General features: G+C 36.7%; 1 protein-coding gene across 2 annotated transcripts in view; it reads left to right on the top strand.

The window, feature by feature from the left end:
- Positions 1 to 17223, top strand: part of EPHA6 (EPH receptor A6) — an 839145-nt gene that overhangs the window by 559956 nt on the left and 261966 nt on the right. The gene's annotated exons all lie outside the window — the stretch shown is intronic.

Genomic DNA, 17223 nt, shown 5'->3' with positions numbered 1-17223 from the left:
GTTAGCAAAGCAAAGTTAGACGCCAAGACTAATGTGCCACACAAATGTGTCACTGACTCGTCCCAGGCTAGGTTACTTGGTTGTTTGTTCTAACTGGTAAAGGAAAATGATACATGCAGGTAGGCAACATAGGACTTGGTACCTTGGCTTATGAGGATTTCTCCACTCCAGACCAGTCTGGATCAGCATCTAAGCTCTGCTACTCCCTGGGTATTAGTACCTAAGGAGGGCAATTTAGTCTGTTTCAGCTTTAGTTTTCGCATCAGGAAACTAGAAATGTATTCATTTGTTTGTACACTGATTCATTCAACAAATATCTGTGAGAACCCATTCTGTATTCTTTACTAAGTACTATTCTACATGCTAGGGATACAACAGAAACAGACCGAGATCCCTGCTGTTCCACAGCTTACGTTCTAGAGAGGAGACAGACAATAAACAGGCAATAAGTAAGATATTTAGAATGTCAGGTGATGCAGAGCTAAGGTGTGTTGCCTCCATCTCCCCTTCAGGACCCAGGCATTTATTCCTTCAGTTCACGGGAGCGCTGCTTGCTGAAGACTCACAGCTGAATTCCTTTCCCAACATTGCCTCTGTCCAAAAGAGGCTGCATGCCCCAGAGACATCTCCTCTCCCCAGGGGCAGTCAGAATTCAAGACTGGTCAATGAGAGGCACAAAGATTAGTCCCATCACTTCAATTCAGGACAACTCTGAAGGGCCAGGTCAGCTCCAGAACTCCCTGAGGTTGGCTGAGGTCTTTGTAGCCACCGTATCGCAGTTCAGCTGCTCCATTTTCCCATTCCTGCTTCCCTCACTGCCCCATGTGTCCGTACTGAGGTCACTCTTCAGTAAACCTATAGCATGCAGAGCCCGCCTGCAGAGTCTGCATCCCAGGAAACTCCATCTAAGACAGATGATGAGAAGTGCTCTGAAGGAAAGTAAAGCTGAGGGGAGGTTAGGAAGTGCCTCCCTCCTCCTGTGGTCATGAAATGTTAACTCTCACTGTAATCCTAATTTTGGGGACTTCCCTGGTGGCTCAGTGGTTAAGAATCCACGTGCCAGTGCAGGGGACACGAGTTCCAACCCTGGTCTGGGAAGATCCCACATGCCGCAGCGCAAATAAACCCGTGCGCCACAACTGCTGAGCCCGTGAGCCACCACTACTGAAGCCCGCGCGCCTAGAGCCCGTGCTCCGCAACAAGAGAAGCCACCACAATGAGAAGCCCGCGCACCGAAACGAAGAGTAGCCCCCGCTCGCCGCAACTAGAGTGAGCCCGTGCGCAGCAACGAAGACCCAACGCAGCCATAAATAAATAAATAAATAAATAAAATTTATAATCCTTGGGCCTTGCCTTTCGTCTTGAAGAAGAGGAAAGATATAAAGAACAAGCATAAAGGAAAGCATAATGAACAAGGAAATTTTTTATGATAGCAACTGATTTGTGCAATTCAATTTGGCAGATATTTCACAAATAGACAACTAAAGAAGCAGTAAAGAAGAATTTTGGTTAAACGCTTAAGCTTTTCCCCACACTCACTGCTGAGGGCCCAGGTTCAACCCCTGGTCAGGGAACTAAAGTTCCACAAGCCACGGGGCATGGCCAAAAATTTTTTTTTAATTTTTTAAATTAATCAATTTTTAAAAAGAGCTCAAGCTTTGTATTGAACCCTGGACTTAGACCTTTATCACCTTCTAGATATCAGACCTTGGGCAAGTCAGTTAACCTCCCTGTGCCTCAGTTTCTACATCTGGAAAATGGAGAGAATACCACCCACTTTCTAGTGTTGTTCTGAGTATGCAGTGACTCAGTGTGTGTAAAGTACTTAGCAGACTATCCAGCACTCATGTGGTTAGAGCTCAGTAAGTATTGGTTATTAATACTGATTTTATTGGTATTAATTTTCAATTCTAACATTCCATTCTAGCAAATTCAAAACTGTATTTTAAAAACAAAACAAGGACTTCCCTGGTGGTCCAGTGGTTAAGACTCCACACTTCCACTGCAGGGGGAGCATGGGTTCGATCCCTGGTCAGGGAAGTTCCACGTGCCACACAGTGCGGCCAAAAAAAAAAAAAAAATTAATTAATTCAAAGAACAAAACAAAACATTATTCTTTATTATCTTCTTGCATGTAGACATTTTACAATGGCAATCAAGTCATTCTCTGATTTCTCCCTCTGACATTTATTTTTCATGCCCGTTAGCTAACCCTTGAGACTAGTTGGCTAGTCTTAGTGTTAGCTTTTGTTTAACTTTTATAGGTGACATATAAGCACGAGTGAGATTCCCCAAGATGAGCTGACCTTCCAGGGGTTACGCACTGAAGAACTGGATTCAGCCAAGGAAGCTCCACACTTGAACTTGTGAGATACCAGATCTTAGCCAGCATAGGAGGCAAGTCAGGGAGCCTCCATCAGTTCCATTCCAACAACATTATCTTGTGGACCCAGAACCACTGTCTCTCCTGTTCCAATGGTAATCAAATTATCTATGGGTTGGGCCATCTTTCTTTTAAATACTTAAATTACAAAAAGTCTTAATGCCAGCAGACAGTATAGCATAATGGTTAGGAGGTCAAACTCTAGAACTAGACTATCTGTATTTAAACCTGGTTCTGCCACTTCTATCTGCATAACCATGGGCAGGTTACTTAACTTCTCTGTACCTTAGTTTCTCCAATTATAAAGTGAAGCTAATAATACTACTGTCTCATATGATTGTTTTGAAGATTAAATAGGTTGATACATGTGAAGTGTTTAGAACTGTGGATTACATACATAAGCACTTTAAAAGTGTTAGTTATTATAATAATTACTACCCTTCGTCTGAGGGGGACTCCTTCACTGAGTCCAATATGAATTTTTGAATGAGCCTGTGCTGTGACTCAGCTGCCACTCATCTCCAAAAAAAAAAGAAAGAAAAAAATTAAGAAGGAATAAAAAGAACGTAATTCTGGCAAGAAACCTCCCTTTGGTTGCCCTCTGTGGAATCCTCTTCCGTTTTCAAGTATAAATGACATGATTTATGTACCCATAGCCACCTACCCCACTATAAATTTTTAAAATTAAATAAATAACTGAACAACTGATTTCCTGGCAAAAGAATAAGCAACCCACAGAAAATCACATTTATCTATATATTGAAAACTATATTTTGACTCAGAATAGGTATTAGTTATGCTATTACTTCTATAAGTAATAAGCATAGACTATCCTACTTGAGGAAGGATTTTACTTTTTCAGATTATGGAATAGATGCCAGTTTGAGAATTTTTGAACTTTTATAAAATCACATTTTTACTTGCATAATGACTGGAAAGAGGGATACTCCATTCTTTTCCAAATAAACCTGTGTTGCCTGGCAGACAGAGCACCAAGTGGAAACATACCAAGGCGCCTTAGGGTTATCTAATTGCCCTTAGCACATTCTTTCTTCTGTCATGTTCTGTACTGCAACTCAAAATGCCTTTTGAATCCTTCTAAATTGTTGACAGCTAATTTCTGTCCATTAGAGACCCACTTCTCACTGTTTGTATTTATCCGTCTTAGGAGCCGCATCTTTTTATAGCTAGCTAGCTGTATTTTTGTCATTTTCCCTCTCTCTTCTTGCTTAACTGTCCACTGTGCTGATAGATTTCAAATTGTATTAAACATAAACATGCAGTTAAGATACCCAATTAACACTCATGGTGATTTTCTTTTAAGTTATGTACCTTTACAATTGCTATTTGCTGGAATTCAGCAATAGTTTTATGGATTATAGAAGTATATCATTCATGATTAGACTCTACCCTACCCTTGAGATTATTAATAGAAGCAGGCAATATAAATTTAACAAGTTTTTATTTAAAAAACAAACTTCACGTGAAACTGTTTCTGTCACCATTTTCCCCAGTGTTCTTACTGCTTAAGATAAATACTTTACTATTTACAGAAAATGAAGGCCACAAGTGAGTAAATAAGAAGTTGATAGGGTAATTCTATCTTTGCATTGATCTGTGACATCCAGAGACCTCTAAGTCCTTAGAACTTGCATACATAAGGAGAGAAGGGGGCATCTTACTTAGTCCATGACTGGGAAGATATTTGAGGGAGTCTAATATGCAACCTTAGCTTCAGACTTCCAATAGCTTCTACTGTGGAAATTGGGGGATTAGGACAGGTGAAGAATGCCAAAACTCAGTATGGAAAATAAAAGCAATGAGAAGAATACTTTCTGCCAATCTTCAGAAGAGAAGCGGAATAGAAAAACTCACTTGGGCTTCCCTGGTGGTGCAGTGGTTAAGAATCCGCCTGCCAACGCCAGAGACATGGGTTTCAGCCCTGGTCCGGGAAGATCCCACATGCCGCGGAGCAGCTAAGCCTGTGTGCCACAACTACTGAAGCCTGCGCGCCTAAAGTCCGTGCTCTGCAACAAGAGAAGCCACCGCAATGAGAAACCCGCGCACCACAACGAAGAGTAGCCCCCGCTTGCCGCAACTAGAGAAAGCCTGAGCGCAGCAACGAAGACCCAACGCAGCCAAAAATAAATGCATAAATAATAAATCAATAAAAGAACTAAAAACATTTTTTAAAAAGACTTACATTTTAAAAAAAAAAGAAAAACTCACCTGAGTTTTTATATGTGGACCTCCATTGCCAGGGGGAAAAAGGTACTTAACACATCGATCAGTCAATCTAGTAAGTATATGGAATTTAGAAATTCTTCTCATGTGTTTTAAAGGGGATAGAAGTGACCTCTGTTACACCTTTTGTTAATCATCTAGAATTACTCAATCAAGAATATTGTTTAACAGAACACACCCAAACATATATATAACTATAATCTAAATCATTAGTATCAATTATTAGAGTTAAGAGAGAATTACAGTTATAGTCACATTTCATGTTTTAGGGAGAAAACTGAATGCTTGCTGAATGCTTTTCCCACATATATGCTAACGTATCTAAATTGCCCTTAATTTTTATGGGGATGCTTTCTCGGAAAGCTTGATTAACTAAACAGGATTGTTGATTCTTTTACTTGCAATTCTCTTCTCCCTAAAAACATTCCAGGCAGTTTAAGACACATGTACAAAATGTTTCATAAATTAGAACTAGAAGTAGAAAATTAGATCCATAAAAACAAGAAGGAACAAAGTCTTGTTTTGATAATTATTACTAGAGATGCATGTGTGCACCATCTCTGCCTCTGAGATTTCTGGCAGCAGCCAGAGAATAGAGAAGTGATCACGCTCTTATTATAGGAAGCACAAATGCTATAGGAAATATGCATGGAGGGCATTGAGGATAATGGCCTCAAGCAGAGCTTTTTCAACAAATGAAGAAGTTTGTTTCATGTGGTATTTTCTGACCACAACCTTTGATAGAAGACCTGACGGAGGTAAAGTGTCACTGATTGAAGGTGGTTTTTCCATGGTGGTATACCATGAGCTAAGTTAAGGAAAAAGAGATACAAGAATATCCCAGACAGGACTACAGTGGAAACATGGGGAGTAAAACTAGGCTTCAAAAAGGACTGAAACAAAAAATTGGAAAACTCTTGAAATGAAAGCAGCCAGTCTTTTTCTTGTTCTACACAGCCACTCATCTCTGTTTCTCTCTCGAAAGACTATTTTTCCCTGAATCTGTGTTCATTTAGGAAAGGATATCTATCTGCCCCATGACTTGCAAACTCACATTTCTGCTTCATTTCAATCATGGATCAAAATTGCTAAACACTGTGACTCCTAATCCCAAATTCCTGGAAGAGAGACTGTGAGTGGCCCAGTTTGAGTCAGATCTCCATCCCTAATCCAATTCATGTCTGGGAGCCAGAGACAGAGAGAACAGTCTTCCAAAGCCCTACCCTGGGGTAGAGGCATTTTTCAGAGACAGGGCTGAACAGATATCCTAAGAGATGCTTACTAAGAATTTTAAGGTTAGTCTTTAATGAGTGCTTAGAATGTGAATTCTCTATTTTTGTATTGAGGGATGGTGCAAGTGCTTTAAAAATAAGATGAAGAAGATGCAGAAGTCTTTCTGCTATTAAAGCCAAGATGCCCAACCAGTATTTTTGCTCATGCAAAAATAAAATCTCCCCACATTTGCACTGAAACGGGTTGCAGGCAAAGCAAAGATTGTCCTTAGGAAGCAGATTTGGATCTGCTCCCACAATTAAACGTACTCTTGATGGAAGGCCTGGAGTTCCACACCACAGGGTACTGTGGAATAAAAAGATGATTCTGGCCTGGAAAATTTTCAAAGTAAGTGTTCCAAGTCATCAAAAAGAATCCCAAGGAGGACTGCTCCCATGGAAAAAGTTATATATTGAGCTGCACAGTTCTGCAGCATGCTTTCCAGGATAAGCCATGGAAAAAGTATGTTGTACAAAATGAAATAGGTTGTCTAGTTTGTAGAGTTTTGATCAACTGCCTTTTGTCTGCCAAAGAAAATGATTTTAGTTTTGATAAAGTTGATGATTATACAATTCTTTCTGAAGCAGTAGAATGGCCGAATTTTTTGTATCCAGAACTCAATTCTAGTTGTTGAAAATGAAACCCATATCATCAACATATAGGAAGAAGTTTATCTTTCTGTCTACCAAGATGGCACATATGCAGTTTGTCTACAATCAGTATCAAATTGTGAAGATATTGGTTTAAAAGATGAATAAATAAAATACAATGCCTGTTTATATTACATGAAATTGTGAATGGGTATGTCAGGAAACCTTTCCCCTTTAGTTCACCGTTCTTTTAGAGTGGCATTTACTTTCATTTTTCTGGAATCATAATACTAAGCCTCAGTTTTAAGTTAACTTGATCCTCTAGGCAATGAATTAAAAACTTAATGAAAGATATATATGCAAAGCAAACAGTCTTATTTTCTTGAAAATAATAACATTAAATAGTCGAGTAATACTGTGCCCCAAACCCTCTTGCTTCTAATACAAAATATTTAACTTGGAGACCTCACTCATCGTTTAAGGGAAAGCATAACATAAATAATTGAGGGACTCTGAGAAAATTGAATCGAGCCATAGTTTTGTAGGACTATAGGTTGGCCCTTTTTAAAATAGGGTTGATTCTCCTTGAATCTTTCCAGAACCAATTATAGTGATTGGTTAAAGGTTGAGGTAAATAGTTTGGTGGTATTCAGAACAGGCTTCAAACTGTTTCAAACAATGATCCAAAAACTTGCCCTACAACTTATTTGCTTTCAGGGGATGATCAAATGAGTTCTGGCATAAGGGGTAACAGGTCCCTGTTAGATGCCTGGGATCTAAATTACTTTGGACACCGTGCTTGGGTCCATAAAACTGAGAGAAATTACACTCCCACCCCAACATTGCTGGTTTCTGTGCTTTCACAAATACTTCTACTGAAGCCATATAAGGGACAACTGTAGCCTCAAGTCTGCTTTATCATTAACTGAGAAAATTAAGTAAAGGTCTTCCACAGGAATTTGTTTAGCTCCAGATTTGGTAGTAATGAGTTTATAATTAGATGGGTTTAAATTGGGCAGATTCTTCCACAATCTGATTTTAACATGCTGTCACGCTAAACTTGCCAGAAATGTCAGTTCATTTGTTTTTATTTTTGGTTTGTTTGTTTTTACATCCATGCAATTTTTATTAAATCAGTGCATGAGATCCATTAAATATACGCTAGACAGGACTGATTTCCCCCTGAATCTATTAAAGAAAAAAAAAAAAAAAAAAGGAATCTCTTCAGGCAGAGCATTTGATATTCTTTGTATAACAAAAGGTTATTTTATAAAGGTAACTGCCCCCCATCCCATTTCACCTTATCCTTCCTATCCTATCCATCTCATTGTGGGGACAAACATACTCAGGAGGCTGTGTTCAACATCAAACTTTTTTAAAAAAATAGTAAATGGAGATAGAAAACATCCAGCTGAAGCAACATAATAAACAATGAGAAATTATTAGTGCCTAGTTTGGAAATATAAAGACCCACTTACCCTCCTGTCCCCTCATATTAGGATATGCATGTGGAAAAATACAACCAAACTCTTTCCTCTTTGGTTCATTATATTAAATAGGACTATCAGTTTCAAGTAACAAAACCCCAACTGGCTTAATAAAAATTGGGACTTTATTGCTTTCTGTAACCAAAGTCAAGGAGTAGCATGAGATTCAGGCCAAATACAGGCTCTCCAACTATGTTCTCAATACTTTCTTGGTCTCAGTTCTGCTTTCTTCTCTGTTGGATTTATCTTCAGGCAAGTCCTTCCCATATATATACATGAGTTTATATCTCCAGTAAAAATGGCAATTCTGATGAAACTCACATCTCCATCAACTCTACCTCTGAACCTGAGTATGAATGGTAACCTGAGAAAAACATAAGCATGATGTCAATTTAAATTTTCATGATCCATCCCTTGCCTCTCTCTCTCCAACCTCCTATTCAGCCTCTTGATCTGTGTCTCAGACATCCCAAAGTACACAGAAACAACAACTCAAGATGGTGAGCTATTTTGTGTCTCCATGTTTATGATGTCATTTCTTCAAACTAGAATGTCCCAATATCTACTCATCACCTTGGTGACTTGCAGATTTATTCTAATCATTCTAGCTTTAGCTTAGGAATCACCTCCTTTATAAACCTTCCTTCACTTCTTCCCATCAAGGTTATTACTCTCCTACTCTTCCCTCATTACCTTCACATGTACCTCCATTTTAGCAACAATTTTATTATATTACAATTAAGGCTTACATCTCTAACCCCTTCGCTAAAGAGAAACTACTATGAAGACAGGAAAATATGCTTTAGTTTTGTCTCCCCAATCCTTATATCATAGTGTTTAGCACATTCTAAATGATTAATATTTTTGTTGTTTTTGAATGAATAATGCGTCAGTAAAGAGGATCTCCTCAAGAAAATCTATAGACCTTTTTCTAAGTAATCAATCTGTGTTTCTTATCAGGATTTTTTCTTTAAATATTTTTATGAAAAATAGATCCTAAATAAATCTTTTATTTTATAAGCCTATGAAATTTGTGATCTCTATACATTTAATTACAAACCTACTTAACCTCAAATCACACTAAGCTTTATATTAAAAGCTATAACCTCAAGTGCATATATATGCCTAGCAATATGTAAATACCCACTATTATGATTATGATACTTGTTGAATAGTGTTTGAAATTGAACATAATAGGTTCCAGATCAGTATTCCAGGGAATTTATGAAATTTGTAAGGAAATTCCATCGTACACTGGATCTTTAAAGAAAATGATGAAATATGTACTTTGGCAACATGAGTATTTCAATTGCAAAAAAAAATGTTATCAAAGATCTATCTCAACTGCCAGTAACTATATGAAGTATAGACAATTACAAATTAAGCTCTTGACATTTAGAATGTTAACAGTAGTCCCAGGTGTTTAAATGCCTCAATCTCTTTTCTTTGTTCTTTGATATTTGTCACATGAAGCCTACCTGTAGCAAGGCATGTTGACCATTTATTAATGCAGACAAAAATCTCTTTAAAAAAAGAAAAAGACAAGTGTTTCATCATGCTACACTACCTGCCTCTGCTTCTGCCTCTCCATCAAGTTGTACCAAACTCACATTTTCCAATTATCCCTGTGTCGTTTGGCATTTTTATCTGACAAGTAAATTAAGGTCATCAAGAAGAGTGAATCTTGAAGTCTTCTGTGTCCCAATGTAGCCACAGTTTGAAGTACTGAATTGCATTGTTTCTGGAGAAATGACAGAGCAGTGGAGGAAAGCGCGGATGTGAAATAATTTTCTGAAAAAGTGTAATCCCAGCTAAGGGTCTTTACTTCAACAGAAATGATTCATGAGGTTTGTTTCCATCCAGCTGAGAAGAGAATTCAGTAACTGGCTTACTAGAGTGTATCAGAGAGTTTCTTGCTATTTTCTCTCTCTATCTGACTCTCTCTCTCTCTCTCTCTCTCTCTGTCTCTCTCTCTCTCTCTCTCTCTCGTATACCAGTCTTAGGGATATTTTTCCTTTTGGTAGATGGCACCAAATGTTGAATGAATATAAAAGAAACATGTTAGTACAATCTCAGGCAATACCTCTTCCTCTAAATAGCTACTTCATTCAAACCCTAGGCTGGGATATTTGAATAAAGAAGTTTATTCACACTATTTTCTATTAATTTATCTTTGAACATATTAAATGCCAAAATACAAAAGTGTAGGGGAATTTTTTGTGTCACTAGAACATTTTTAAGCATTAATATTACCAAACAAATCATACATGAAAACTTTTTATAGTCAGAGATGTTTAATCCTTACATCTAGAATGTGTTCTTTATCTCTTCTTCATGAAAATATGCATTTATTAATCCCTATACTGTGTAAGGCACTGTGCTAATCCCATGTGATACAGAAAGGAGAATGATATTATTTCTGCCCTCAAGAAGCTTGACATAGTTGAAATGGGCCAAAAAATGGAAATCTTCAGAAAATGAATCATTTTTGATAGTTGAAGTTTTCAGACAGAGGTTTGGTCTTTAAAGTATTATTTTTATAATTTTTAAATATTTTGAATATTTTTCTAATAATGCATCCACAAACTCCTGTCCTTTTATATAAAATATCTTGAACATATCTCAGCATTTTTTAATGGACCTTGAATGATCATGTTAATGCATTGAGTTCTAACATAGTGAGTCCTTTGGTGCTCCTTGAATTTTATGGGGCTATTTGATCCTCAGCTCCTGCCTCCAGAGTAGTATATATTTTAGAATTTTATGTCAGATTTTCAGGTTTCCCAGTTGTTCTTTCAGTCAGCCTAGCAGTGTGCACTTCCATTCAATTCCCTCTCTTCAGGTATCTGCTTTGTGAACTTGGAAATCAATAAACATGTCTGAAGTAAGAGTGTGAGGCACTGAAGCTGTTTTATGAGTAAACTCTGCGTCCTTTAGTATGTGAACATCTGTCAGATGTTTCTTCAGAGGCTCTTTATGTCTGTCTTGTTTGCCACTGCTCCACCGCATTCCACATAATTGAACTCGCCATCTAGCTGAATTCAAATACATGTGATAAGATGAGTATCTGAACTAAGAAAATAGCTGTGGGGATAGGAGGGAATGGGAATCAATTAAGAAATACTTTAAAATGTAGGAATGACAGGATTGATGATCTGATGATCTGCCTGCATTATGTGAGGGCTGAGTCCAAAGTTTCAGTCTTGGACATCTCTAAGAATGGTATACTTACTGCGATGGGAGGATTTTACTCTCTAGGCAATAGGAAAGTCTGAGGTTTCTTTTGTTTTGTTTTTTTAATTTTTAAATCATTTTATTTGCTGAGTATTTTTAAGTATTATTTTGAAGTATAATTATCTGGCCACATAATGTGAGATGGATTAGGAAGAGACACTGTGGAAAGTCAGTCTAATAGAAAATTATAAAAGTAGCTTAATCACATGAGGCTGAAGTCTTAGAGGCAGTGCCAGTGGTAATAAAAACAAGACAACATAAGACATAATAATGATTTGACTTTGGACCTGGAGTTATAGGGAAAGGTAAAATCAAAGATGACCTCATGTTTCAAGTCCAGGTGGCCGAGAGAATAACACCATCTACAAAATCACAAGATTATCTTCACTAGGAGAACTACTTCTTCAGTTTTCATTCCTATCTCACACTCTTATGTCTACATGACCATACAGTGGTGAGATTTTACAGACTCATGAGTCTCCATTGTATATTGCTACATCTTTATATATATATGCCGCATTTCATAAGGTTAAACCAATCCTGATTGCAATATATACCCTGAGAGGGGAATTTTTTTCCTGAAAAAAATAGTGCTAAGGATTTCCTGTATCGATCGTCAACAAACCTTAAGGTTAATTTACTGGGTGCTCTCCATACATTACTTTGTTGAGATTTCTGCTGTTTTTTAAAAAGATCATTTGGTAAAGTGTTGAGATAATAGTATTTGAAATTTTGACATTTCATCTAAAATTGGGAGTCATAAATAAAACATGTGACTATGAAACAAATTTATTTCACTGGGCAACATTTTGAGAAATGCTTTATTCAAAAAAATCATGTAAATGTTGTCTTCCATTACTTTAAGAAGATGTTAAAACAGAAAAGAGTTAACTTTAAAAAGCTATTGCATAGAAAATGACACAGAATACAAATAACAGATTTTACTTTGAAATGTAAATATAAACTAGAATAATCTTGATTACAGAGAGACAAAATCATATGCCTCCATAGAAGAAAATTCTTTGGTTAAAAATAGCCAAATTGCTTTTCCCTCATACTTTCCTTAAGGCATGAAATCTATTTTTTTAAGTATTTGGATTCCAAGTAAAGAACTTCACTTTTTTCTCTTTAAATAGCAATAACTAAAGCAAACCTCACTTAATAATGTCATCCTGATTTATGCCAGGCATTGGGTAGGTGCTAAGTCCTTGCTCAGTAACAAATTTGCAACTCTTTTTGGGTAATTGCTTCCTCTTAAGGAAGTATGCTTCTTTCCAAACCATAGAATGAAATGTATCATTTTAATATACTTATCTTTTTCTAAGACTATAACCTCATTCCATTAAGCAAAGGAGCATTCCCAATCACCTAGTCACAATTAAATTTTATTTCTTACCATAGATTATTGTGTTTCTTATTGTGTTACTTCTGAAGGACAGGTTTGCTCTGTATACACATTTCTCCTACAAAACTAATTAGAAATAAGCAAGCTTCTTCTTAGGATTGAAAACATGAATAGGTGGTACTATAGACAAGTTTTCACAACAGAGGAATTTGTAGCTATACTATAATTTTATGGAATCCACTTGGTAGATGATTTTATGGTTTATTTGTCTAAGTGTCTGTTTACATTAATGAAGTCTTTGAGACCTCTAAACAAGGAACAACTCCTCACTGTCTCCCTCCTCCTCTTCCTTTTCCTTCCCCTCCTCCTCCTCCTCCTCCTCCTTCATCCAACACACCATATTTCCAAACTCCCACTCTGCTGACTCACTGCCAAAGGCTGTTTATCCTCTTCCAGAGTACCTTGCAGTTTCTCTTTTGTAACAGTTCTTAGACTCGTAATTATTTGCTCATTGTTTATCTTCCCCACTGGACGGTAAATCCAGGAGGACAGTCTTTATTGTTTACCACTGTATCCCTAGAGTCCATCTCAGTGCCTGCCATGTAATAGGTGCTCAATAAACATTTATTGAATGAACTAATAAATTCTTAACCTTGGATTCACATTTATAAACTTAATCTACTCAACTTGATCAAATGTAGAAGTCTGTACTTTCTTGTAGTCCCTGCCTTCCAGGAAGCATTATCTCCAATAATACAGAATAATTAGAGTCCTCTGATTAAAATAGTGTTGGATAGACTTACTTCATATACATAACGTTACTACCTTCAAGGTAAATCTCTACATATCAAGTGGAAGGCAAGAATATGGATTACCCTAGGTTAATCTGACCTGTTTTATACGAGAATCATCCAATGCACACAATCATTCAATCCAGTCACACAAACAAATATTTATTGAGCTACTACCATGTATCAAGCTCTGTAGGTCAAATACTGTATTAGATTCCTAGGGTTACTGTAACAAATTACCACATATAGTGGCTTAAAACAGGAAATTCGTTCTCTCCCAGTTATGGAAGCCAGAAGCAGAAGCATACTCTCCCTTAAGGCTCTAGGAGAGAATCCTTCCTTGCTTCTCCCACTGTCTGGTGGCTCCAGGCATTCCTTGGCTTGTGGCTGCATAACTCTAGTCTCTGTCTCTGGCCTTCTCCTCTTTATTTTCTCTTCTCCTGTCTCTTATAAGGACCCTTTTCATGGATTTGGGCCCACCCAGTTGATCCAGGATGATTGAGGTCCTCAGTTACACCTACAAATTCCTTTTGGGGGAGGGGAAGGAGGAGAGGATGTCTTCATTCAACATATTATAGATACTATAGTGAATAAAGTCCCTGCAACAGAATTTGCAATCTAACAGAAAGACAGATTACCAAAAAAAGGTAATTTCAATAAAACATGATAGAAATTTATGGATAAAAGTAGTACAAGGGTCTATGGGAACATATGTCTAGGGACCTAACAAAATCTAAACAACCAGAAAATGATGTGATGTTCATGTAGGAGGATTGATTAGGAATTGACCGTGAAAGTCCAGCACATTGAAGGAACTCGCAGAAATTTAGCATGGAGATTTAGCATAGAGAATGATGAGAGATGAATTTAGCATAGAGAATGATGAGAGATGAATCTGGAGATATATGCTAGAGCCATTTGTAGAGAGCCTTGTTAACAAAGCTAAGGGCTTTGGACTTTATCCTGAGATAAAGTCAGAGCCCTGTGTTTGGCTACATTAATATGATAAAAAGGCAGAAATTATCCCTACCCGGACCAAGAGCTGAAGCACAGGTCCTATGAATTCCTCTTATTTCCGTATGGCAAATCTTGTTCTTCCCAGTATTTGATTGCAGCCTTAGTGAATAACACAATATCATAGTAAAATTGCTCTGAAGGATTGTGTTAAGAATATTTAATTCAACATTCTCATTTTTACAGACATGAAACCAAGGTCAAGCAAGGCTATGATGGTTCTAGAACACACAAAAGAGCCCCAAGCCAGTTATTCTGTTAGTGTAAATGGTGGTGCAAAATAGTGGCAATAGTATGGGCTTGGAGATTGATAAATCAGGGTTGGGTGGCCAGCTTTCTTGTGTACAAGACGTGTGACCTTAGGCAAGTAATATAACCACTTAAACTAGGAATAATAATAGTACCTACCTATTAAGATGTGCAGATAAATTTGATAATGAATTTGAAGCACTAAGCATACTGCTAGAGGATAGTTTACTATTGAGTACGTATGGCTATTGTTGATGATGATGATGAGATTCATGTTTTCATAATCAACCCATCCCCATCATCCATAGAATTTTACTATCAGTATAATAGTACATCACATTATATACTCTTATTTTCAAATGACTTATTTTCAAATATATATATATATATATATATATATATATATATATATATATATATATATATATATAAAATATTCTCCACAGAGGAGTGTTTAGAATTCCAAGTACAGATGTTTAAGAAACAATTATGCAGAAATATACATTTTTCAAACTGTCACAACTTAATACTGTTATCCTATTAAAGTTTTAATTGAAGCAAAGTTCATAAATATGTAATCACAAGGGTGAAAAAGAAGATATATTCGTAGTACTGGCATTTTACTGAGCAATTATTTAAATTAAAAAACACAATTTTCTATAATGAGGTAATCTGATTTTCCAAAGGCACCCAATTACGTAATCATCTCCACCATCTGAACTTTGAATACATGGTGTCAATAAATCACTTGCTACCTGGCTACCATGAAAATACATGCTCCAGGTTTAAAACTCTTGAACTATATATTTTACAAATACACCAGTTGGTAAGTAAATAATGTTTTCTTTTTAAATGCTACCTCCTTTATCTTCAAAAAGTTAATGTTTTCTATAACATCTACTCCTTACAATTTGTTATTCAATAATTTTCAATGAGAAAATGTGACATTTTAAAGCACACATTAATTCCCATGGTATCAGTGTTATTTCGAAGATTAGGAAATCCAGTGAGGACCTAATAAAAAACCTTCAGTACATTATTTATTGGATAAGATTCAACTATTTAACTTGTCTCTACACAGATTGTGAGCTACAACTCAACACTGAAATAGATTGCCTGAAAATATCTTGATTAAATCATAGTGACTAAGGTCTAATTCCAAGGTTTAGTAAATTTCTTACTAAAACCTGAACATAAATGACTTTTGTTTTTATTTACATTTAGATTTCTTAAAAAGCCTCCTAAATGCTTGACTGGTTTCTTACTGACTCAACAATAGCATTTAACGTTTGGATATTCTCTAGTAGATATGTCATTTTTATGAGAAAGTTATTACTCTGGCTATGAATTTGCACATAGTTTACCCCGTACTTGATTCCCAGAAAAAGATCTACTTCTACGGAAAGTACCCAGGTTTAATAAATTTAAATTATTATGGTAGAGAATTAAGTGGTTTGCTTTTCAGTTATATTCTTTCTTTGATTCAGTTTGCTGCTTTCAACTGATTAGATTAATCGTTTTTTATAGTAATCTAAATAAAAATCAAGCTTTATTTAAGTTAAGGGATATTGGAGGCACTGATTGATTTAATGTTTTAGAATATTGATAATTAACTGAATTATTATTGCAAGTTATAGCATAGGAAGGAGAAATGAAACAAATATGTAAAGCCTGAATTCTGGTGACAGTCATGCGTGAGCTGGATCAAGTTCTTTAACTTCACTGAGCTTCAGTTTCCTTACCTCTATTATTAAGCAATTACCCATATGCTGTCCAATAAAATTGTATCTCATTAAAACTTCAGTAATACAGAGAATGAAAAGTGCTAATGAATTAATTGAACTAAGATATTTTAAAAGATTCCTGGAAGGTTAGTGAAACACGCAGCCCTTGCAGTTTTGATACAGTTTTGTAAGTGAGAGAAGTAATATGCTGTTACCATACATAATCTATACTTTTCCTCAAACAGGGAAGCTTTTAAATGCCATTTTTTTAATGACTGCTAGTCAAACATCTAAGCAACTACTATGTATATCCTTGTGCTCTAGAGTTGGGAATTCATAACTTTGATGTTTGAATTAAGCTCTATGAAATATAAAGAAGTTTGTTCTTAAGTTGTGCAATAATAGCCTTTTCACTTTGTGAAAACAGACATCAAAACAGTCTGTAAAGCCTGGTCTGTTGGTGTATGGTCAGGCCACTCAAGATGGCTCTCCTCTTGCCCTCTGTCCACCCACTGCTCGACCAGCCCATGCTTCACCTACACCCTACTCACATGACTATACAATCCTCTTAATTATAGGGTTTAATCAGTAACTGCCTACATGCTTGCCACCTGTACCAGTTGCTGGTTTCCCTGGTAACTGATGAGCCCACCTAAAGTCAATTCCCCCTATAAATGGTAGCTCCACCCCACCCCCATAGTGAAGATTGCTGCTGTGTCCTGCCTGCTCTCTGCTGTCCGTGATGGGGTGTCGCTCCAGGACTTACAGACTTGTAAGGATCCCTAACCAATAAACCGTCGCTGTCTCTGTCACTGTCTTCTGGCTCTTTCTTTTGTCTCTCAGCTGGGCAATTACAAGGTTTGCAGGCCTGCAGGGTGTAGCCCAACAGT

This window comes from Eschrichtius robustus, chromosome 6 (assembly GCF_028021215.1).
Source record: "Eschrichtius robustus isolate mEscRob2 chromosome 6, mEscRob2.pri, whole genome shotgun sequence".
Lineage (NCBI taxonomy): Eukaryota > Metazoa > Chordata > Mammalia > Artiodactyla > Eschrichtiidae > Eschrichtius > Eschrichtius robustus.
Note: the sequence above shows the minus strand (reverse complement) of the source record. Positions and strands in the feature narration are given on the sequence as shown.